General features: G+C 35.2%; 2 pseudogenes; both read right to left on the bottom strand.

The window, feature by feature from the left end:
- Positions 1-9,546: 9,546 nt before the first annotated feature.
- Positions 9,547-13,434, bottom strand: LOC116114839 (annotated as a pseudogene).
- A 6,889-nt stretch (positions 13,435-20,323) lies between these two features.
- Positions 20,324-24,699, bottom strand: LOC116114824 (annotated as a pseudogene).
- Between the last annotated feature and the right edge of the window lie 623 nt (positions 24,700-25,322).

The raw sequence follows: 25,322 nt of genomic DNA, 5'->3' as shown, positions 1-25,322 counted from the left end.
TTGGAGGATTTGAAGCAAACTCAGAAGAGTCCAACTGTAATCTTCTGTGACAACCAGTCAGCCATGGCAATGGTAAAAAAATCCTATCTTACATGGCAGAACCAAGCACATCAAAATTAAGTTCCATGCTATGAGAGAGGTAGAAATACATGGAGAGGTTAAATTGATCCATTGCAAGGGTGAAGACCAGGTGGTAGACATCATGACCAAGGCTTTATCTAAAGCCAAGTTTGAGAATTTAAGACTCAAACTTGGTGTTTCCAACAAGATTATCAAGGAGGAGTGTTAAAGATGGTGATAATTTGCTGGAAATGTAGAATTATTCAGTTAAAGCTTCAAACTGTTTTTGGTGCCAAGTGTTCAAGTTGCTGTTATGGGTGTAGTGGTTGAAGCTACTGTTTTGATGAATTAGTGTGATGTTTTTGTGACATGTTTAGTTGAGATTAAGACATGTTTTGTTGTAATTTTATTTCAAAATTCAAATGTGTAAAATTTATCCATTGCATTAGGTTATTTTAGGTAAAACAGTGGACTGGTCTTATACATATACTATCCATATTCTATGAATGAAAATAGAGCACTCATTTCTAGTTGCAGCCGTCTCTTTCCTTTGCAAAATCTCTCTTCTTCATTGCTCTCCAATAGAACCATCTAAACCAACATAAATGCTCTTGAGAAGAATAATACTTGGACTATCACATCTTTACCACATGGTAAACAACCCATCAGCTGTAAATGGGTGTACAAGATCAAGTATCGTTCATATGGGACCATTGAAAGGTACAAAGCACGTTTGGTTGCTAAAAGATTCACACAAATGGAAAGGGTGGATTACAAGGAAATATTTGTTCCGATAGCAAAGATGATGGCTGTTCATTGTTTTTTTGCCATAGCTGCTATCAAGGGGTGGTCTTTACACCAAGTAGATGTCAATAATGCATTCCTCCATGGAGACCTCAATGAAGAAGTTTATATGCAAGTGTCTCTAGGTTATTTTCGACAGGGGGAGAAAGAAAATTGTGTATGTTGCCTTAACAAATCAATTTACATATTTAAACAAGCAAGTCGTAATTAGTTTGACAAGCTAAGTCAATTTTTTATTTCTATGGGATATATTCAATCAAAGGCAGAACCCACACTTTTTTTCAAAAGGACATCACAAGGCTCTATTTTTGTTTTAATTTATGTTGATGATATCCTTGCAGCTAGGGCTGTTCAAATCCGGATATCCGATCCGAATGGCCTTATTTCTGATCCGATCCGGATTTTCGGATCAGGATATATCCTGATCCGAATCCGATCTGAAATATGTGGATATCCGTTTTTTCGGATATCCGATTTTTTGGATCAGACAACTGGATATCCGAAAACTATCCGAATTTTAGAAAATTCTTATTAAAAATTTAAAATCAAATAATTCTTCTAATAAAATTGAAATTACAATGCATGATTATCAACAAATTAATCCACAAGTTGTTTAATGCCAACTTAACACAGAATCTATTATCCAAATTACAATTACAAATTTAATAAAAAGACAAACAAAATAGCCAATTTAATACTAATATATTTTTTTTATCTTCATGCCAACTTCGTCACACCGACTTCACTCTATTAGGGTAATACATTTTCAGGAGTAGGATTTACATTGTCACTTGTCACCGGTGTCGACGTATGAACGACATTTGAAGTCCCACAAGTAGTACTATTATTTTCACCGGTAGATGATATCTACAATATCAATACAAAAGAATATATCAATTAAAACATTTGAAATAAATAATTAACAAGTAAATCCCATTTTATTTTTAAGTGATACTTACATGATTTAGATGAATCTTCTAAGATTATCATTATGATATCAATAAATTGAATGCACCATAAAGATATAATTAGCACATTCTCAAATTAGTATACACAAAATAAATGTATATTAGGGAAAGGTTGTGTATGATTAATCTTCTAAGATTATCATTCTGATATCAATAAATTGAATGCACCTTAAAGATATAAATGTATATTAGGGTAATGTATATAAATTAAAATTGTATGGTTATTTGAAATTTGGAAGGGGTGTGCATAAAAATCAAAACGGCATAGTTTTAGTAAAATCCGGATCGGATACGGATATCCGCTTTTTTAGCAATCCCGATCCGGTATCCGATCCGAATATTCGGATTTTCTAAAATTGTGATCCGTATCCGATCCGAATTTTCGGATATCCGGTTTTTTCGGATCGGAGCGGAGCGGATTCGGATCGGATATCGGATATCGGATTTTTTTGAACAGCCCTACTTGCAGCAAGTGACTACATAGTTGAGATTGAAGACTTGAAGAAAAGCTCAATGATAAGTTCAACATAAAATATCTTGGTGCACCAAAGTATTTCCTTGGCATTGAGGTAGCTCATTCATCACAAGGAATATTTCTTTGTCAACGAAAATATAGCCTTGATATTTTACATGATATAGGGATGTTAGGTTGTCATCCTTCCAAGACTCCTATGGAACAAATGTTAAATTCACGGGTGAAGATGGTGAACTCTTGTCTAATCCATCGACTTATCGTCGACTTGTAGGTTGTTTAATTTATTTAACAATCACATGGCTTGATATTCTCTTTGTCGTTAATGTTCTTAGTCAATTTATGCATGCACCACGAAAGTCGCACCTTGAAGCAGCCTTATGTGTTTTACGTTATTTGAAAGCCAATCCTGGTAAATGTGTTTTGATGAATTCTTCCAGCCAACTGAAACTAATTGCTTATGTAGATTTTGATTAGGTAGGTTGCCCACTAACTCGTCACTCCACAAGTGGTTTTTGTATCTTTCTTGGATCTAGTCCTGTTTCATGGAAAACAAAAGAGCAAAGTGTTGTTTCGAGATCCTCTGCTAAAGTAGAGTACCGCTTTATGGCTCAAGCTACATGTGAGTTACAATGGTTGGAGTTTTTATTGGTTGATTTTGGTCTTAATTCATCCACCCCAAGCATTTTATACTGTGACAATCAGACTGCTCTTCATATCGCAGCTAATCCTGTTTTTCATGAACGGACGAAACACATTGAGTTAGATTTCCACTTCATTCATGAAAAGATTCAAAAAGGATTAATTAAAACAGAACATATTTCCACCTTAAAGCAAGTTGCAGACATCTTTACGAAGCCTTTGGCTAGTGAGCAATTTGGTTGTCTTTGTTGAAAAATGGCTTGTAGCAAAGTCACATGCGGTAGAAATGATAATGGAGAAAGGTTTAGGGACTTATATATAATAGGCCAAAAAAAAGTTAGTTTGTCCCACATTGATTAGGATTGAAAAGTGGGAAACTTTTGGGGCCTATACATAAGGACCCAAATCATTGTTATTAGGCATCCCAAGTTGTAATTCCATTATACTTCTTTTGTTTAGAGTTCTTTTTTTAAGGACCATTTAGTTTGTAAGTTTTGTTGTATCTCCCCTTTGTTTTGGGTATTTGTTGTATTGCCCAAAAGTTTGTAATGTTTAGAGATAGTGGAGTTTTCTTTTGCAGCGCCTGAGGACATAGGTTTTAATACCGAACCTCGTTAATTCCTGGTATTCTTTATTTTTGCATTTAATTTTGGCAATTTATTTATGCTTTACTACTTGTTGTTATTATATTCAATAAGCTAACATTAGAATTTATGTTTCCATTGCATAACAATTGGTATCAGAGCCTAGGTTTAGGACAGTGAGTAGTTATTTGTATGGTTATATGCATGTCTAGGAAAATTCTGTCAAAAAGACGATAAAAGTCTAAGGAGACTGGATTTTAAGTGGGACCATATGTGAACCCTCCATTGTTTCCTGGGAATTTTCCTGGTGTGTATTTAATCATTTCAGCACTTACTACTACCTAGGGCTATTGTTAATTTGTTGGTTAGCTATTGAATATAATAATTTGTGGAGCTTGGTTATTGGGGAACTTTGTTTACCACGCCAATTAAGTAAGGCATAAATGGCATCATTGTCCCAAGGTTCATCGTCCGAGGCATCACCATCCGCGGCACCACCATCCGTACCGTAAAGATATAACGGTTCAAATGCAAAATTGATGTTGAAAAATTTGATGGCCAAATATTTTGGCTTGTGGTAGAGTGAGGTAATGGATAGCTTGTATCAGCAGGATCTAGATACATTCTGGAGGAGGAAAAACCAGAAGATGTCATTAAAAAGCTGGGTGAGGTTGAATGTAAAGCGTGTGGGAGATTCGCTCATGTCTTTGTAGAGAGCAGAAATATCCTTCATGAAAGAGACTTCTATCAATAAGTTATGGAAGGCACTGGAAAACAAATACATGAAGAGAAGTAATGAGAATCGGCTCATTTTGATGAAAAGACTGTTTCGTCTTCAGTTGAGACCTGGTACGAATATCAGTAGCCAATTGATACATTTAACAGATTAACTGCTGATTTGTTAAATTTAGATGAAACATTCAAAGATGAGCATAAGGCTATGTTGTTAATTGGATCTCTTCCAGATGAGTTGGACTATCTTAGTATTACACTTTTTCATGGGAAAGAAAAATTATCCTTTGAAGAATTTTGTTCTGCTCTGTCCAATCGTAAAATTCGAAAAGGATCAGAAGGAGAATAGAGATGAGTCGGCAGAAGCTTTTGTAGCAAGAGGGCGAGTCAAAATCAGAGTCTAAGAAAGGAGAGAAAGAAGATCTCGTTCAAAGGGAAAACTCATAGGGATCAATGTGTCTTTTGTCGTGAGAAGGGGCATTGGAAGAAAATTGCCGAAGTTGCAAAAGAAAGAGGGCAAAGCTGCTTCTGATCCATACGTTGTTGAGCGTGAAGAGTGAGTCAGATTTCTGTCTAGTTAGCCTACCATCCACCTCTGGAACAAATAGTGGATTATGGATTCAGGTTTACCTATCATATGTGTCCTCACAGGAGTGGTTCTTTAATTTTGAAGAACTTGATGTGGATTGTTTATATGGGCAATGATGATGCTTGTAAACAATTGGGATAGTTTCAATTCGGTTGAAGAATCATGATGCTAACTAGAACTCTGATAGACGTTCGGTATGTACCAAAGTTAAAAAGAATCTCATCTCTTTGGGAGCTTTGGAGTCTAAAGGCTTCACGGTGAATATGCGGATGGAATTCTAAAAGTTTCTTCAGGCGCTCTTGTGGTAATAAAAGGCATGAAAGAACAACTTGTATTACTATAATGGTAGTACAGTTATTGAAACACAGCTGCAGTCGTGCAAAGGATGCAAATTCAGAAATGCTCAAGCTGTACCATACGCGTTTGGGGCATGTAATGAAAAAGCCTTACTTAGTTTGGTGAATCAAGGCTTATTGAAAGGTAAAAAGACCTGTAAGCTGGATTTCTGTGACATTGTGTTCTGGAAAATAAGCAAAGTGAAATTTGGCACCGCAATCCATAATACTAAGAGTATTTTATTATGTTCATTTTGATGTGTGGGGACCTACCAAAACAACATCCTTGGGAGGGTGCACTATTTTGTCATTTTTGTATGATTTTTCCAGAAGAGTTTGGGTGTATGTATGAAAACTAAAGATAATGTATTTGGTGTTTTCCTTAAATGGAAAAAGATGATTGAAACTCAGACTGGCAGAAAGATCAAGCAGCTATGTAAGATAATGGTGGGGAGTATTGTAGTGATCCTTTTTTGAAAGTTTGCCAAGATGAAGGAATAGTACGTCACTTTACAGTAAGAAATACACCACAGCAGAATGGGGCGGCAGAACGCATGAATCGAACTATACTGGAGAAAGTTTAGTGTATGTTGTCTAATTCTGGGTTGGGCAAAGAGTTTTGGCTGAGACGTTTATATTGCGTGTCATCTCATTAATCGTCTACCGTCAACTGCAATTGAAGGCAAGACGCCGATTGAGGTATGGTCTGGAACACTGTTTCTGATTATGACTCTTACATGTTTTTGGTTCCACTACTTATTATCATGTGAAAGAGTCTAAGTTAGATCCTAGAGTAAAGAAAGCAGTATTTATGGGATTACCTCAGGTGTGAAAGGATACGTCTTTGGTGTCTAATTCGAAAAAAATACTGTTTAGTAGGGATGTGCATTTGATGAGTCTTCTACGTTAGAAAGAAAATAGGAAGCCAGATAAAGGTTTTCAGTACTCCGCAACAAGTGGAGCATACTCACCAGCACGTGGAGTTTGAAACAACATCAGTTAGCCCAGCTGAAATGAGACTCCTATGATAGAGGAGTTCATTGGAATGAAGAAGATGATTCTCCCCAAGAACCCCAACAGAATCAATTACTGTAATAGGCCAAGACGAGAAATTCGCAGCCTACTCGTTTTGCTAATATAATGGCCTATGCACTCCCAATTGAAGATGGTGAAGTTCCTTCCACTTATAATGAAGTAGCTTGCAGTTCCGAAAATGGTAAGTGGAGGAAACCATGAAAGAAGAGATGCAGTCTCCCATAAGAATGAAACTTGGGAGGTTGTTCAATTACCAAAGAATAAGAAGGCAATTGGATGCAAATGGGTATATGCAAAGAAAGAAGGATTTCCGAATTTGAAAGACATCTGATACAAGGCAGGTTGGTGGCGAAAGGCTATGCTCAGAAGGAAGGAATAGATTCATGAGTATTTTCTCTAGTTGTTAACATTCTTCCATTAGAATTTTGTTGGCCTTGGTTGCTCAGATGAATCTTGAACTTGTTCAACTGATGTGAAAACCGCGTTTCACACGGTGATTTGGAAGAGGAAATCTATATGACTCTGCCAGAAAATTTAGGATTATGGGAAGGAAGATTGACTTTGTAAACTGAAAAGATCCTTTATGGTTTGAAACAATCTCTGAGGCAGTGGTACAACGATTTGATAGGTTTATGATGGGTCAGGAGTACACAAGAACAAATTTGACAACTGTGTGTATTTTCAAAGGTTACAAGGTGATACTCTCATTAATCTGCTCTTATATGTTGATGATATGTTGATGATATGTTGATTGCTTCAAGAATGAGAAGAAATTGAGAAGTTAAAAGCTCAACTAAATTAGAATTTGAGATGAAGGATTTAGGGAAGCCAAGAAGATTCTCGTATGGAGATATTAGAAGAGAGGAAGGCAAGGTTTGTTTGACACAAAAGCAGTATCTAAAGAAGGTCTTACAACGTTTTGCCATAACTGAAGTACAAACCTGTAAGTTCTCCACTTGCTCCTCATATAAAGCTTAGTACGTCATTATCTCCAAGTACGCATGAAGAACAGGAGTATATGTCAAAAGTTCCATATTCAAATGTGGTTGGTAGCTTGATGTATTCAATGGTTGTACTAGGCCCAACATTTCACATGCAGTTGGAATTGTGAGCAGGTATAGGCATGATCCTGGTAAAGGACATTGGCAAGCTATGAAGGATTTTACGATATATTATAGGTACTGTAAACATTGGTTTGGTTTTGAGCGGATGAAATCTAGTTAATTTGCTATTGGCTATTTTGATTCTGATTATGCTGGTGATTTGGACAAGTGTCGGTCAAATCTGAGATGTATTTACTCTTGCTAGAGCTCCATAAGTAGGAAATCTTCTTTGCAATCTACAGTTCTTGTCTACTACAGAGGCAAAATTATGGCAGTTACAGAGGCTGTGAAGGACTCTATTTGGTTACAAGGGCTATTGGATGAATGAAAATTAGTCAGAAGAAGATCACTATCTATTCTGACAGTCAAGTGGATATGCACTTAGCAAAGAATCCAGTATTCCACTTTCGCACCAAGCATATAGATGTTCGTTACCACTTTGTGCGGAATTATTTCTGAAGGAAGAATCTCATTAGGAAGATTGGGACTGCTGAGAATCCTGCAGATGTCTTAACAAAAGTAGTGACAATGTTAGTTCAATTACTGTTTGAACTTGATCAACATCCGCGAGCTTGATTGTGCTTTTTGGCACATTTGAAGTGTTGCAAAATTTGACAGAAGAATACAAAACTTTGAAGGTTTGCTATTCGCCAAGGTGGAGATTTGTTGAAAAATGGCTTTTAGCAAAGTCACATGGGTAGAAATGATAATGAGAAAGGTTTAGGACTTATATGTAATAGGCCAAAAAAAAAGTTAGTTTGTCCCACATTGATAGGATTGAAAAGTGGGAAACTTTGGGGCCTATATATAAGGACTCAAATAATTGTTATTAGGCATCCAAGTTGTAATTCCATTACACTTCTTGTTTTAGGGTTCTTTCTTTAAGGACCCTTTAGTTTTCAAGTTTTGTTGTATCTCCCATTTGTTTTGGGTATTTGTTTATTGCCCAAAAGTTTGTAATGTTTGAGATAGTGGAGTTTTCTTTTGCAACACCCGAGGATGTAGGTTTTAATACCAAACCTCGTTAATTTCTGGTATTCTTTATTTTTCATTTAATTTTGGTAATTTATTTTGCTTTACTACTTGTTATTATTATTCAAAAGCTGCATTAGAATTTAGTTTCCGTTGCATAACATTCTTCTTGGCAAGTTGGATATGGTTGACATATATGCTCTAACTTGAGGGAAGTATTATGGAGCAGAATTGAAGGAGCAATTATGGAACTTGTTGTGCAGACAACTGAAAGTGATACATGGAGTAATTTAAGGAGTTTGTTAATGATAACGGCTCTATGCATATATTGCTCATGTTTATCTTCTTTCCTTTCTTTTTCTCTTTATGTGTAGCAATATTTGATTCTTCTTTTCTTGAACTCTAAGTCTTTTGATATAAATTCTATTGTACATGGCATATAAGAAATAAGGTTGTGAGTTAATCTTTCCCTTTTTTGTTGAGTTTTCAAATGCTAATTGAAGAAACAAGATGTGATGTAAGCACGACCAAATCAGAGGATCAAATGGAAGAAGGATTGTTTTGGTAGGAGAAAATAAGATTTTTATACAACACGAACCCCAACTTCAATATTAGTACATTTGATAGTGTAAATATTAATTACTATTTGTTTGTTATTTAATTTTATTAATGGGAAAAATGATTTTTTTTTTTTTTTTTTTTTTTAGATATTAATAAAACGTTGTTGTGCATAAATTTGTAATGAATTTATATAGAAAAATACTCTTTAAAATTCAATTAAAGAAGAAACATATATACAAGAAATTTAGAGCATGCAAAGGGAAGTTATTATTATTATTTTTTTTCTCTATATGTTTTTAATAAAATCTAAATGGTTCTAGAATGATGTGAAAATGTAAAAATTACCATATAATAAGAATGTAAACTTAAAGTGTAATTTTAATTATTAATCGGCCAATGTAAATGCACAAAATTTAGCCATATATTATATTATGTATTTTAAAAAATATGAATCGGGAACCTACAAAAAAGGAAAAAAAAAAAAATTGTCCTTACAGGGCAGAACCCCGTCAGGAATTGGGACATTATAAAATATTCCATCAATTGCATTTGCATATGTACAGATAAATTTGTATTTTCCCATCATATTTTTCTATAATATCTTTGGGTAGGTGAGGCCGAATTGAATTTGTATAATGTGATGACTGATAGTACTTTGTGCGTGACTATCGCTCTGGCCAATCACGATTTCTTCTAGCATCCGCAATGTGAACAGTTACAATATAATTTTGGAGACTTTTACACAGACGATTCATCTACTTGTCTGCTTTTCAGGAAGATTGGGGCCACCAGCATCCACACGGCAAAATAAAATAATATAATAATATTTTTCACTATGACAAGCGTATTCAAATTATAAATGGATGATTCATGTCAAATACTTACATATACACAAACTGCCAGCCATTCATTACCTATCCTGACCCAAGTGCTTGTCCAACCCACATCAATTGTCCACCTGCACCTCAAGAGAAACTTAAAGCTGAGAAACAAGAAGCGTTTGAAATTATATGGGAATCACTTTGAACTCGATCAAAAGAAATACAAATGATATGCTTCGGGGTTGTTTATGCATTAACTGATTATTGAAATTCGTTTGAAGACGTACTTTTTATGGTGTATGTGTATTCCACCCAATCAGTAGCATTCGAAGTACATGGCTCCAGTGGCGAAAACAAAATGAAAGAAACCATAACCGTATGGAACTCATCTTCTGCTGGTGGCTCATCCTTCCTGAACTGCAGCTGTTGTCAGACAATTTTGCGGATAATTTATGACGAGTTAAGATTATGTAGGTGGCGGCACATACCTGAAAGCATTTTGAATCGATGCCTGTAGAAAATGTTGCAATGACCATTGCAAGTAGTGCAACAACAAAGCTCTGTCAACATATAGATTTCTATTATTATACCAGGGCAAGAAATGTTTAATTTGTCAGCAACAAAAATATTATGAAAATTTAAAGTTTTTATCAGCATGATTACATGAGCTACCCTATTTTCAAGCAAATATGAACTATATTATAACACAAAACTTCTCCTATCTTTTCTCTGAATTTGCTTTCAGATTATACATAAATTAAGGTTGATCCTTCTCATTTTGCATGTTTATGTTACTCATGGAATGAGTTTGAAAGTTTGGTTTCTGGGCTTATATAATCGGTTTCATCCACAAACTTGAAGTTTTTGTCTTGTAGTAAATTTTTACTGAGCAAATGTTAGCACAATATTGATGGCCAAACCACTTGAGACCGTTGAAACTTTTAACGCATCCAGTAAGTAAGCTAGTGTCTGTAAGTTATAACTCATAAGAAAGTCATACTATGATAGTAAGCCAGTCCGTTCTTTTGAAGCTTCTGCTTTCCTGTTGCAACTTTCCCCTGCAGGTTCACTGTATAAACAAAACTGGAATTAAATAATTCACTTGAAACAAAAAAGGACAAAATGAAGCAATAGATATAGCACCTCATTTATCCATAAAACAAGTTCCACTCTTCATTCAAAAAAATCTGGTCAATAAAGTTAAAGCAACTGAAGATTCACCAATGAACATATCCTCCTTTTGATTAACTACTGCGTTCAAATACTGCTTTTTTTAAAGCGCTCTTTAAGTTGGTGGCCAAGGGACTCGCCAGGAACTTTTATCTTTCACTGCTTTCGCTTTCTTTGTTCTCTTTTTTTTTTTTTTTTTTTTCTTCTCTTAATTAATTGTGAAATTAAACCTGTCTAGATAGGTAGACCCACACCATGGCACTTCCTTCCCTCTCCATCAGTAAATTCTTGATTTGTGATTAAGGGAAGATTTATGGCCAAATTAGATAGCACTTTGAAAGCTGATAACTATGGAGGACGCAGTTAAAATGCATCGTTAGTGAAATTTATCAAGGCATGGCACCAAAGACTTTTACACCATACCTTCGAATGGCACACCAGCAGATAAATACCACTAAAGCCCCATAAGCCCTGGAGCCAAGAAACCAACATTTCCTGTTTCAAGCAAATATGTCCATCTAATTTCAATTCATATTAGAACATGATAATCTGAATGAAATGAATGAATGAGCTAATTAGAACTTACTTTTGGGTGCAGAGAGACGCTGGTCATAGTTGGAGGAGCACCAGTGTCCATGTAATGAAAAAAATGTTGAGGAGCAAGAAGGGTCTGGTGTATACCAATGTACATCATTATGATCCCCACTATGCATATAACATATGCGGTGGTTGCAGTTAGCATAACATGGATGTGGCTGCAGTTCAAAACGTTATTTTTGGTCAGTATTGATATCCGCAATAAATACTGGCACATAGGTCATTGAAATTTTCTTCCTTCAAATAAAACTACGGCTTCAGAAATTTAAATAAATGTTTCTGCAGGTGAAGACTGAAATTTTATAAGTTATTTCGTAGCCCTAGTCACTGAGGGGGATCAATGTTTGGCATTGGCAAAATGTTCCACTGTCCAAAAAGTGGTTTCAAATAATTCCAAGAATCTTGAAACCAGCCAGAAAACCAATTTGGTTACCCGTTTTTGGTCTGGGTGAAAATATGCACCACTCAAGAATATATGTAGTATAACAAGCTTATCAAATATAAGAATGAATTAAATATCAATATTTACAATCTCAAGCAATTTATCATTTCTAGAATAGTGCTTAAATGTGGATGCCCATTCTAAGCTCCAGAATGAGGAGAAAGTATTCCCATCTTTCTGCATTTTTCTCAGACAGACAACAATCGTTTAGCCATGTAAGAGCTGATTACGCTGATTAGCTGAATTAGGAGAAAACCCTGAAAAGAATTTGGTAAAGGTCACTAAATAAAAGTCTCGTTACAGCTCAATGACTAAATTTAGGAAGAATCTTAACTTCCTAACAACCAACACTACTAAGATTGTACATGTTTTGTAGACAGGAAATTATAACGAATCAATGTACCCGGCACCAAAGTGCGCAACCTCCCCTGCCAAATATATGAAGACCACACATTAAATATATAACTAAATGATGAAAATCCAAAGTAATAAGACCCTTGAATATAACAATTAGGGAGAATTTATAGAATGTATCTAACGAACCATAAAGCTGAATAAAGGAAGAAGGCAATAGAAAGGGGATGACTGTCAAGGCAATCCACATGATAACTTTGCAGACCACCATCCAGAATGCCACGAATCTCTGGACGCGTATAACTTTGAAGTACCAGCTGTTGATAGGAACATAATGAAAAAAAACATCTGTAGTAGTGTTAAGGCAAAATGCAATTTTTGAAAAGGACCAATGCGGAGATTCAGCTAAAGAATAAAGTCTGCAAGTGTCAAGACATATCATGATATTCGTTTGAGATGTACAGACCTCATACAAGGCATTCAGTTTGAGTGAACACGAGAAAGCTTGTTAGCTATTTCAAAAAAAATTCTGTCGCCACAACCTACACTTGCATTCTCCTGATAATAGTTTTTTTTTCCCTTTTTTATTCATTTGAAATAATTTAATGGTAGATCCTCCATCTGTCTAACCAAGAAAAATGAAATGCTAATTATGGTGCAAAAGACTGAATTCCTGCTTCTGATATAAAGGATACAAAGCAACCCAAGCTCACTCGAAGAACACCTTCTGCGCCCAAACATTCATGCCCACCTTTGCAGTTCTTTGTCCTGCATCACAGTTCATCACCAAATGTGAAATTTGCTTGACAAGCCCTCGGTATAATCAGCAAAGGAAGGTAAATATGGTGGTGGTAATTTTCTGCATATTGTATACACACTACAAAATAAAGCTTATAAAAGCTTGCTTTCAGTTTCTAAGTCAACTCTTTAGAACAAATAAGTAACTACATAAGAAGAAAAATCCAATATAATGCACTCGAGTTAAAGAAAACAATCAAATCTTACTTTCCATTTCCGTCAAGGCTCCGCTGCTTAATCCCGAACCTACCCATGCAGCAAGTTCGCTACCGAAAAATCAACGCATAAACATATCTGGCCATCCAAGGATTGGAGCCGTTCCGAAATTGGCTAAACCACGAGTCATCCTTAAATGCTGCACGCCTCTCGTTGCCATATCTTGCACCAGTCTCCATTCCACCTTAAGCTACTCTTCATCACATAAGGCCATAATCAAAGAAGCAATGGATTTCATTTCGTTAATTAGTTTTCACCTGCATTGCAGAAAACACACTCATATTTATCATAAAAGATCCGTATAATCGTGTACCGCTACCGTAACCCAAGCATCAAAACTGGAGACCGGAGTCATGCAATATAGAAGAATATAGACCAGCAAACAAGTGACCACAAATTCTGGACATAAAACTAGTTCCTAAAAGATAGTAATACGGTTCTCTTTCAAAGGTGTTTGTTTGCCAACAAGTACAGATAAAATGACTTGGACCATTTCGATTCCATTGCTGGTTCGGGCAAATTTCTTGTCGTGGTGGGCATTTCAGGCACCTAAACTATGATCTTGCCCTTCGAGCTTGCAAAACACCAAATTTCTAAAGATTTGCTAAAAACATTGAACTACTGCTCACCCTAAAAAGCTTCAAGCTCTCAAGATTCGCCCGTTGACATACAACTATGTATAATGTATCATCCAATGAACTGGTAAATGATTAATTAGTAAACCAAACAGTTTAGCTACATTAATGAAAGTTGTCCTTATTGATGAAGCTCTCTGCCGAATTCAATCCTATGAAGATGATTAACTCCTAGGCTATGTGAGCACAAAATTAAATGACATTAATGTTATATATCCTAATTATTTGTATATTTAAAATATAAAATATATATATTAATTCTTATTGATCTACCGATGTTTGGCTAGATCTCGATGCGGAATTTAATTACATGAATGGTACTCGTGAAGCTAATGAAATTCCTTCATTTGAGATCACAACTCACAACTCAGACACACGCACAAGCATCGATGAATGAACAGTTAAAAGAATCCAAAATTTTCTAAAAATCATTAACCACCTCGAGATGCGTGTAGGCACTAGAAGGAGTAAAGATCTTTCCTTGGCTTGCAAGTCGTCTAAACGCAACTTAATGAAAGAACAATTTCATAGACGATTATACCCTCCTCACTCTCCTGAGACTTCACATCAAGTAGGGAAACTGATTTTATTTATGGGGTAAATTTGGTTATTGACTATTATTCTGCTATTTTGTCAAGTTTTGCTCTGTAGAGAATACTGAACTGTCATATCAATATCTGGAAGAAGCCAGAGAAGCTGTTAAGCAGTTAAGCTATCGGGATTTATAATTTTATAAAAATAAAAATCTCGCAATTAACGGGATAGAAATAGACACAATAAGTCAATAAGAAACAGATCATTTTCATATTTCAGAAGAATAAAAATTCAAAGTTACCGTTACCTTTCTGTTTGTGTGCTTGCTGTTCACCGAGAAATGAAACGGTGGTTCAAAGATTAAAAAAATGGTAAGTTTATGTTGTACAGTTCTTTCAATAGCAAGGAGAAGAAAACAAAGTAGATAGATTACATTCACTTCATTAAATTTTACTACAATAAAAAAAAATGAATAAACATTCTCACATTGTAATATAGCCATACCTCTAGCTCATAGCAAAAAACTTGTCTAAGCTCAAAAAAAGATTAAAAAACGACAATATGTGGAGATTAAACGGTATTTGGAAATGTGAGAAAAAATAGTACCTGAAAGCGAGTTGGTGTTGATGAGGAGGAGATCTATGACGGAGGAGGATGCGTATTGAGGAAGCTGATCCTCAGGTTTCTCTCACTCAATGTCTCCGGGAGAGAACACAGAGAGAGAGAGAGATTGATTTGTGTTTATGTTTTTGTTTTCGTTTTTAATTTTGGGGTTTGCTTTAAAATAGTCGAGATAGATATTAGAGAGATTGCTTTGAAGCTTTTTGTTTGCTTTTTTCTGTTTTCCCGCCGTAAGCTTCATGTTTCCGCTACATACCGTATCTTTCAAGATAGAACCGCATATTATTTCACTATTTAGAATAACATCTAATACCCCGTCTACTCTCTTCTTTTAATTATTCTTTTCTTTTTTCAATTAACTAGTTATCATTGTAATTAATTAACACTTACACATGTCAACGTTGTAATTAAATATTATACTAATTATAGTATAATGTACTTACTTTAAAAACTTAAAATGAGAGCGTTGATGTATTATATATTGCTTAATTGGATTAATTGCAATGGTGGTTAGAAAGTTGAGTGAGGATTCACTCAAGGGGAAAACTATTGATGCATGCTAAAGATAATTATGTCTGGCGTTTTGTGTAATAATAATGATTTTCTTTAATTTGTTCCCAAGTGTAATAATTTCCAAACTGAGCCTTCCATCTGAAGCATGCTGTCATTATTTTTATTTTTTTATTTTTTTTGTAATCGGGAGTCCACAAACTTAAAAAATCAGATAAGTCATAATGTGATAATCCAAAGTTTATTGAATAATCTATAAACTAAAATGATCAAATAAATCATAATACGATAATAAATGATCTCAAAGTTTGAATCCAAAATTTGTATGGGTAAGGCATTCCTGGCCAAACCAAGCATGCTGTCGTAGCTTGACTTAAATTCCATAAATCTTTGTTAGATTGGCTTTACCCATCCAACCACGAAATCCATAATGGAGTCCAAGTAAACGTTACCTCTTTTTTCAGATTATTTTATTGGATTTTAGTTTGTCATACAGTTTGTTTTCCCCATTTGCAAAAGTAACGTCAACATCTTGCCGTTGGAGTTATTAATGCATAACTGCTAGAAATACAGATTCGTACTCTTACGTAAAATATACATTTCTTTTGAAATAAATAAACAGAAATATGTTACAAAATTATATGACATGCACTGACATAAACCCATGATAACATGTTAGGCACGTCTGAATAGCAATAATAGGCTGCAAAAGAAATGGTACAATCACTATATATTTAACATTTTAACTCAAAACTAACCAACATGAGCACCGACTCGGTGCTCTTCCCCCTATCCAGCGCCATTAATGCGACATTCTACTTTTAGACTGGCAATGGACTTATGTCTAATGATGAGTTGGGAAGTCTTTTTGTAAAGCAAAAGAAGGAGCTACACTATAGTTTTATATTATCAATGATTCTTATAATGCATGCAGGATGTTTGTAGAATTATTAAAATCAAGATTCATCATTCACACCGCATACAGATACAGATCAAAGGGAAGAACATTCCCTTTCTGCTTTTTAAGTTAAGCGGAGGTTATTTATAAGCTAAAAAGAACAAAAAGACAAAACTAACCAGAATCTATTTAGTGTATAATTTTTGACCATGTTCATCAAACTAACTTCCTTTCTTTTCTTTGTATTGTAAGTCTGGGACTCTGGGCTAGCTACGTGTACGTAAGAATGTCGTCAAAAGTTAGCATCTTTTTACCAGAAATTGAATCACGTGTCGCCACGTGTTTTCTTGTTGTGGATTGTGGCCAAATTTTATGATGGGGAAAAAGTTTCTGATGTTACTCCATTAGCGTCAATCATGGAACCGTTGTGAACCTTTAATCAAAGCTATTTAACACTTTATCGTGAAAGCCATTAGCCATACCCATTATTTATTATTATTATTATTTGTTCTTACTTGTTTTGTTTACCACCTGAAATCATCAAGAGGGTAGTAAAAGGTTAAAGGTAGCCGAAAAAAAAAACAAAGCCCCTGTCTTTTCTTTTCTCAACAAATTGGAGCGTCTCCGTCGCCGTCTGCGCAGCAAAGCCTGAAATGTCAAAAAGCAAGAGTTAGATCGAATAAGGGCCTAACCGAATTTGGGTCGATTGAAATTAGTGATACTAAACGCACTCATGAGTGGGCTCCTTTTGAGAAGACCTAAGTTATAGGTCCAACTGTGAGTGCAGACCAAACATCACTAGGCTTAGCTCACCGAAAAGCCCGGATAGAGATGCTATGCTCAGAAGGAAGGAATAGATTTCAATGAGGTATTTTCTCTAGTTTTAAGCATTCTTCCATTAGAATTTTGTTGGCCTTGGTGCTCAGATGATCTTGAACTTGTTCAACTTGATGTGAAACCGCGTTTCTACACGGTGATTTGGAAGAGGAATCTATATGACTCTGCCAGAAAGATTTAGGATTATTGGGAAGGAAGATTGACTTTGTAAACTGAAAAATTCGCTTTATGGTTTGAACACTCTCTGAGGCAGTGGTACAAGCGATTTGATAGGTTTATGATGGGTCAGGAGTACACAAGAAGCAATTTGACAACTGTGTGTATTTTCAAAGGTTACAAGTGATACTCTCATTTATCTGCTCTTATATTGTTATGATTGTGATGATATGTTGATTGCTTCAAAGAATGTAGAAGAAATTGAGAAGTTAAAAGCTCAACTAAATTAAGAATTTGAGATGAAGGATTTAGGGGAAGCCAAGAAGATTCTCGTATGGAGATAATTAGAGATAGAGGAAATGGCAAGGTTTGTTTGACACAAAGCAGTATCTAAAGAAGGTCTTACAACGTTTTGCCATAACTGAAATACAAAACCTGTAAGTTCTCCACTTGCTCCTCATATAAAGCTTAGTACGTCATTATCTCCAAGTACGCATGAAGAACGAGAGTATATGTCAAAAGTTCCTATTCAAATGTGGTTGGTAGCTTGATGTATTCAATGGTGTGTACACCCAACATTTCACATGCAGTTGGAATTGTGAGCAGGTATATGCATATCCTGGTAAAGGACATTGGCAACTATGAGTGATTTTACGATATATTATAGGTACTGTAAACATTGGTTTGGTTTTTGAGCGGGATGAAAATCTTAGTTAATTTGCTATTGGCTAGTTGATTCTGATTATGCTGGTGATTTGACAAGTGTCGTCAACTACTGGATATGTATTTACCTTGCTAGAGCTCCAGTAAGTAGGAAATCTTCTTTGCAATCTACATTGCTTTGTCTACTACAGAGGCAAAATATGGGCAGTTACAGAGGCTGTGAAGGAAGCTATTTGGTTACAAGGCTATGGATGAATTGAAAATTAGTCAAGAAGATCACTATCTATTCTGACAGTCAAGTGATATGCACTTAGCAAAGAATCCATTTCCACTTTCGCACCAAGCATATAGATGTTCGTTACCACTTTGTGCGGAAATTATTTCTGAAGGAAAATCTCTATAGAAGATTGGGACTGCTGAGAATCCTGCAGATGTCTTAACAAAAGGTGACAATGTTAAGTTATTACTGTTTGAACTTGATCAACATCCTGCGAGCTTGATTGTGCTTTTTGGCACATTTGAAGGTGTTGCAAAATTTGACAGAAGAATACAAAACTTTGAAGGTTTGCTAATTCGCCAAGGTGGAGATTGTTGAAAAATGGCTTTTAGCAAAGTCACATGGGTAGAAATGATAATGGAGAAAGGTTTAGGGACTTATATGTAATAGGCCAAAAAAAGTTAGTTTGTCCCACATGATTAGGATTGAAAAGTGGGAAACTTTGGGGCCTATATATAAGGACTCAAATAATTGTTATTGGCATCCCAAGTTGTAATTCCATTACACTTCTTTTGTTTAGGGTTCTTTCTTTAAGGACCCTTTAGTTTTCAAGTTTGTTGTATCTCCCATTTGTTTTGGGTATTTGTTGATTGCCAAAGTTTGTAATGTTTGGAGATAGTGGAGTTTTCTTTTGCAACACCCGAGGAGTAGGTTTTAATACCAACCTCGTTAATTTCTGGTATTCTTTATTTTTACATTAATTTGGTAATTATTTATGCTTTACTACTTGTTATTATTATATCAATAAGCTAGCATTAGAATTTATGTTTCCGTTGCATAACATTCTTCTTGGCAAGTTGATATGGTTGACATATATGCTCTAACTTGAGGGGAAGTTTATGGAGCAGAATTGAAGGAGCAATCTATGGAACTTGTTGTGCAACAACTGAAAGTGATACATGGAGTAATTTAAGGAGTTTGTTAATGATAACGGCTCTATGCATATATGCTCATGTTTATCTTCTTTCCTTTCTTTTTTCTCTTTATGTGTAGCAATATTGTTCTTTCTTTCTTGAACTCTAAGTCTTTTGTATATAATTCTATGTACATGGCATATAAGAAATAAGGTTGTGAGTTAATCTTTCCCTTTTTTGTTGAGTTTTATCAAATGCTAATTGAAGAAACAGAGATGTGATGTAAGGCAGACCAGATCAAGGATCATAATGGAAGAAGGATTGTTTTGGGTAGAAAATAAGAATTTTATACAACACGAACCCCAACTTCAAATATTAGTACATTTGATAGTGTATATTTTAAATTACTATTTGTTTGTTATTTTAATTTTATTAATGGGAAAAATGATTTTTTTTTTTTTTTTTTTTTAGATATTAATAAAAACGTTGTGTGGCATAAATTTGTAGATAAGAATTTATATAGAAAAATACTCTTGAAAATTCAATTGAAAGAAGAAAAACATATATACAGAAATTTAGAGACATGCAAAGGGAAGTTATTTATTATTATTTTTCTCTATATGTTTTTAATAAAATCTAAATGGTTCTAGAATGATGTGAAAATGTAAAAATTACCATAAATAAGAATGTAAACTTAAAGTGTAATTTTATTATAATCGGCCAATGTAAATGCACAAAATTTAGCCATATTTATATTATGTATTTTAAAAAAATGAATCGGGAAGCCTAGCAAAAAAGGAAAAAAAAAAAAATTGTCCTTACAGGGCAGAACCCCGTCAGGAATTGGGACATTATAAAATATTCCATCAATTGCATTTGCATTGTACAGATAAATTTGTATTTTCCCATCTATATTTTTCTATAATACTTTGGGTAGGGTGAGGCCGAGATTGAATTTGTATAATGTGATGACTGATGAGTACATGTGTGCGTGTCTATCGCTCTGGCCAAGCTCGATTTCTTCTAGCATCCGCAATGTGAACAGTTACAATATAATTTGGAGACTTTTACACAGACGATTCACTACTGTCTGCTTTTCAGGAAGATTGGGGCCACCAGCATCCACACTGCAAATAAAAATATAATTATAATATTTTTTTCACTATGACAAGCGTATTCAAATATAAATGGATGAATTTCATGTCAAATACTTACGATATACACAAACTGCCAGCCATCATTAACTATCCTGACCCAAGTGCTTGTCCAACCCACATCAATTGTCCACCTGCACCTCAAGAGAAACTTAAAGCTGAGAAACAAGAAGCGTTTGAAATTATATGGAAATCACTTTGAACTCGATCAAAGAAACAGAATGATATGCTTCGGGGTTGTTTATGCATTAACTGATTATGTGAAATTCGTTTGAAGACTACTTTTTAATGGTGTGATGTGTATTCCACCCAATCATAGCATTGCGAAGTACATGGCTCCAGTGGCAAAAACAAAATGAGAAACCATAACCGTATGGAACATCATCTCTGCTGGTGGCTCATCCTTCCTGAACTGCAGCTGTTGTCAGACAATTTTGCGGATAATTTATACGAGATTAAAAGATTATGTAGGTGGCGGCACATACCTGAAGCATTTTGAATCGATGCCTGTAAAATGTTGCAATGACCATTGCGTAGTGCAACAACAAAGCTCTGTCAACATATGAGATTTCTATTATTATACCAGGCAAGAAATTGTTAATTTGTCAGCAACAAAAATATTATGAAAATTTAAAAGTTTTTATCAGCAGATTACATGAGCTACCCTATTTTCAAGGTCAAATATGAACTATATTTAACACAAAAACTTCTCCTATCTTTTCTCTGAATTTGCTTTCAGATTATACATTAAAATTAGGTTGCTCCTTCTGCATTTGGCATGTTTATGTTACTCATGGAATGAGTTTGAAAGTTTGGTTTCTGGGCTTATATAATCGGTTTCATCCACAAAACTTGAAGTTTTTGTCTTGTAGTAAATTTTTACTGAGCAAATGTTGAGCACAATATTGATGGCCAAACCACTTGAGACCGTTGAAACTTTAAAACGCATCCAGTAAGTAAAGCTAGTGTCTGTAAGTTTTAACTCATAAGAAAGTCATACTATGATAGTAGCCAGTCCGTTCTGTTTGAAGCTTCTGCTTTCCTGTTGCAACTTTCCCCTGCAGGTTCACTGTATAAACAAAACTGGAATTAAATTTAATTCACTTGAAACAAAAGGCAAAATGAAGCAATAGATAATAGCACCATTTATCCATTAAGCAAGTTCCAACTCTTCATTCAAAAGAAAATCTGGTCAATAAAGTTAAAAGCAAACTGAAATTCACCAATGAACATAATCCTCCTTTTGAATTAACTACTGCGTTCAAATACTGCTTTTTTTAAAGCGCTCTTTAAGTTGGTGAGCCAAGGACTCGCCAGGAACTTTTATCTTTCACTGCTTTCGCTTTCTTTGTTCATCTTTTTTTTTTTTTTTTTTTTCTTCTCTTAATTAAATGTGAAATTACCACTGTTCCGTAGGATAGGTAGACCCACACCCATGGACACTTCCTTCCCTCTCCATCAGTAAATTCTTGATTTGTGATTAAGGGAAGATTTATGGCCAAATTAGATAGCACTTTGAAAGCTGATAAATGGAGGACGCAGTTTAAAATGCATCAGTTGTGAAATTTATCAAGGCATGGCAACCAAAGACTTTTACACCATACCTTCGAATGGCCCACCCGCAATAAATACCACATAAAGCCCCAAAGCCCTGGAGCCAAGAACCAACATTTACCTGTTTCAAGCAAATATGTGCCATCTATTTCAATTCATATTAGAACATGATAATCTGAATGAAATGAATGTGAGCTAATTAGAACTTACTTTTGGGTGGCAGAGAGACGCTGGTCATAGTTGAGGAGCACCAGTGTCCATGTAATGAAAAATGTTGAGGAGGCAAGAAGGGTCTGGTGTATACCAAATGTACATCATTATGATCCCCACTATGCATATAACATATGCGGTGGTTGCAGTTAGCATAACATGGATGTGGCTGCAGTTCAAAACGTTATTTTTGGTCAGTATTGAATCCAAGCAATAAATACTGGCACATAGGTCATGAAATTCTTTCCTTCAAATAAACTACGGCTTCAGATTTTAAATAAATGTTTCTGCAGGTGAGACTGAAATTTTTATAAGTTATTTCGTAGCCCTGAGTCACTGAGGGGATCAATGGTTTGGCATTGGCAAAATGTTCCACTGTCCAAAAAGTGGTTTCAAATAATTCCAAAGAATCTTGAAACCAGCCAGAAAACCAATTGGTTACCCGTTTTTTGGTCTGGGTGAAAATATGCACCACTCAAATATATGTAGTATAACAATCTATCAATTAAAGAATGAATTAAATATCAATATTTACAATCCAAGCAATTTAATCATTTCTAGAATAGGTGCTTAAATGGATGCCGCTTCTAACTCCAGAATGAGAAAGGTATTACCATCTTTCTGCATTTTTCTCAGACAGACAACAATCGTTTAGCCATGTAATGAAGCTGATTACGCTGATTAGCTGATAGGAGAAAGACCCGAGAAAATTTGGTAAAGGTCACTAATAAAAGTCTCGTTACAGCTCAATGACTAAATTTAGAAGAATCTTAACTTCCTAAACAACCAACACTACTAAGATTGACATGTTTTGTAGACAGAAATTATAACAGGAATCAATGTACCCGGCACCAAAGTGCGCAACCTCCCCTGCCAAATAATGAAGACCCACATCTATATATAAACTAAATGAATGAAAATCCAAAGTAAAAGACCCTTGATTCAATTAACAATTAGGGAGATTATAGAATGTAATCTAACGAACCATAAAGCTGAATAAGAAGAAGGCAATAGAAAGGGGATGACTGTCACAATCCACATGATAATCTTTGCAGACCACCATCCAGAATGCCACGAATCTCTGGACGCGTAAAACTTTGAAGTACCCCTGTTGATAGGAACATAATGAAAAAAAACATCTGTAGTAGTGTTAAGGCAAAATGCATTTTTGAAAAGGACCAATGCTGAATTCACTAAAGAAAAGTCTGCAAGTGTCAAGACATATCATGATATTCAGTTTGAGATGTACAGACCTTCATACAAGGCTTTCAGTTTGAGTGAACACGAGAAAGCTTGTTACTATTTCAAAAAAAATTCTGTCGCCACAACCTACACTTGCATTCTCCTGATAATAGTTTTTTTTTCCCTTTTATTCATTTAAATAATTTATGGTAGATCCTATCTGTCTAACCAAGAAAAATGAAATGCTAATTATGGTGCAAGACTGAATTCCATGCTTCTGATATAAAGGATACAAAGCAACCCAAGCTCACTCGAAAACACCTTCTGCGCCAAACATTCTGCCCACCTTTGCAGTCTTTAGTCCTGCATCACAGTTCATCACCAAATGAAATTTGCTTGACAGAGCACTCGGTATAATCAGCAAAAGGAATCGTAAATAGTGGTGGTAATTTTCTGCATATTGTATCACACTACAAAAATAAAGCTTAATAAAGCTTGCTTTCAGTTTCTAAGTCAACTCTTTAGAACAAATAAGTAACTACATAAGAAAGAAAAATCCAATATAAGCACATCGAGTTAAAGAAACAATCAATCTTACTTTCCATTTCCGTCAAGGCTCCGCTGCTATAATCCCGAACTACCCATGCTAGCAAGTTCGCTACCGAAAAAATCAACGCATAAACATCTGGCCATCCAAGGATTGGAGCCGTTCCGAATTGGCTAAACCACGAGTCTCCTTAAATGCTGCACCCTCTCGTTGCCATATCTTGCACCAGTCTCCATTCCACCTTAGAGCTACTCTTCTACATAAGGCCATTAATCAAAGAAGCAATGGATTTCATTTCGTTTAATTAGTTTTCACCTGCTTGCAGAAAACACACTCATATTTATCATAAAGATCCGTATAAGATCGTGTACCGCTACCGTAACCCAAGCATCAAAACTGGAGACCGGAGTCATGCATATAAGAAGAATATAGACCAGCAAACAAGTGACCACAAATTCTGGACATAAAACTAGTTCCTAAAAGATAGTAATACGGTTCTCTTTCAAAGTGGTTTGTTTGCCAACAGTACAGATAAAATGGACTTGGACCATTTCGATTCCATTGCTGGTTCGGGCAAATTTCTTGTCGTGGTGGGCATTTCAGGCACCTAAACTATGATCTTGCCCTTCGAGCTTGCAAAACCCAACAAATTTCTAAAGATTTGCTAAAAACATTGAACTACTGCTCACCCTAAAAGAAGCTTCAAGCTCTCAAGAGTCGCCCGTTGACATACTATGTTAATGTACATCCAATGAACTGGTAATGATTAATTAGAAACCAACCAGTTTAGCTACATTAATGAAGTTGTCCATTATTGAATGAAGCTCTCTGCCGAATTCAGCATCCTATGAAGATGATTAGACTCGGCTAGGCCTATGTGAGCACAATTAAATGACATTATGTTTATATCCTAATTATTTGTATATTTAAAATAATAAAAATATATATATAATTCTTATTGATCTACCGATGTTTGGTAGATCTCGATGCGGAAGTTATTACATGAATGGTCTCGTGAAGCTAATGAAAATTCCTTCATTTGAGGATCACAACTCACAACCAGACACAATGCACAAGCATCGATGAATGAACAGTTAAAGAACCAAAATTTTCTAAAATCATTAACCACCTCGAGATCGTGTAGGCACTAGAGGAGTAAGGCATCTTTCCTTGGCTTGCAAGTCGTCTAAACGCAACTTAATGAAAGAACAATTTCATAGACGATTATACCCTCCTCACTCTCCTGAGACTTCACATCAAGTAGGGAAACTGATTTTATTATATTGGGGTAAATTTGGTTATTGACTAATTATTCTGCTATTTTGTCAAGTTTGCTCTTGTAGAGAATACTGAACATGTCAATATCTCTGGAAGAAGCCAGAGAAGCTTTAGCAGTTAAGCTATCATAGGGATTTATAATTTTATAAATAATAAA

Source organism: Pistacia vera, unplaced genomic scaffold (genome assembly GCF_008641045.1).
Source record: "Pistacia vera cultivar Batoury unplaced genomic scaffold, PisVer_v2 Contig723, whole genome shotgun sequence".
NCBI lineage: Eukaryota > Viridiplantae > Streptophyta > Magnoliopsida > Sapindales > Anacardiaceae > Pistacia > Pistacia vera.
The sequence above is the reverse complement of the archived record's forward strand: the minus strand, read 5'-3'. Positions and strand labels throughout refer to the sequence as shown.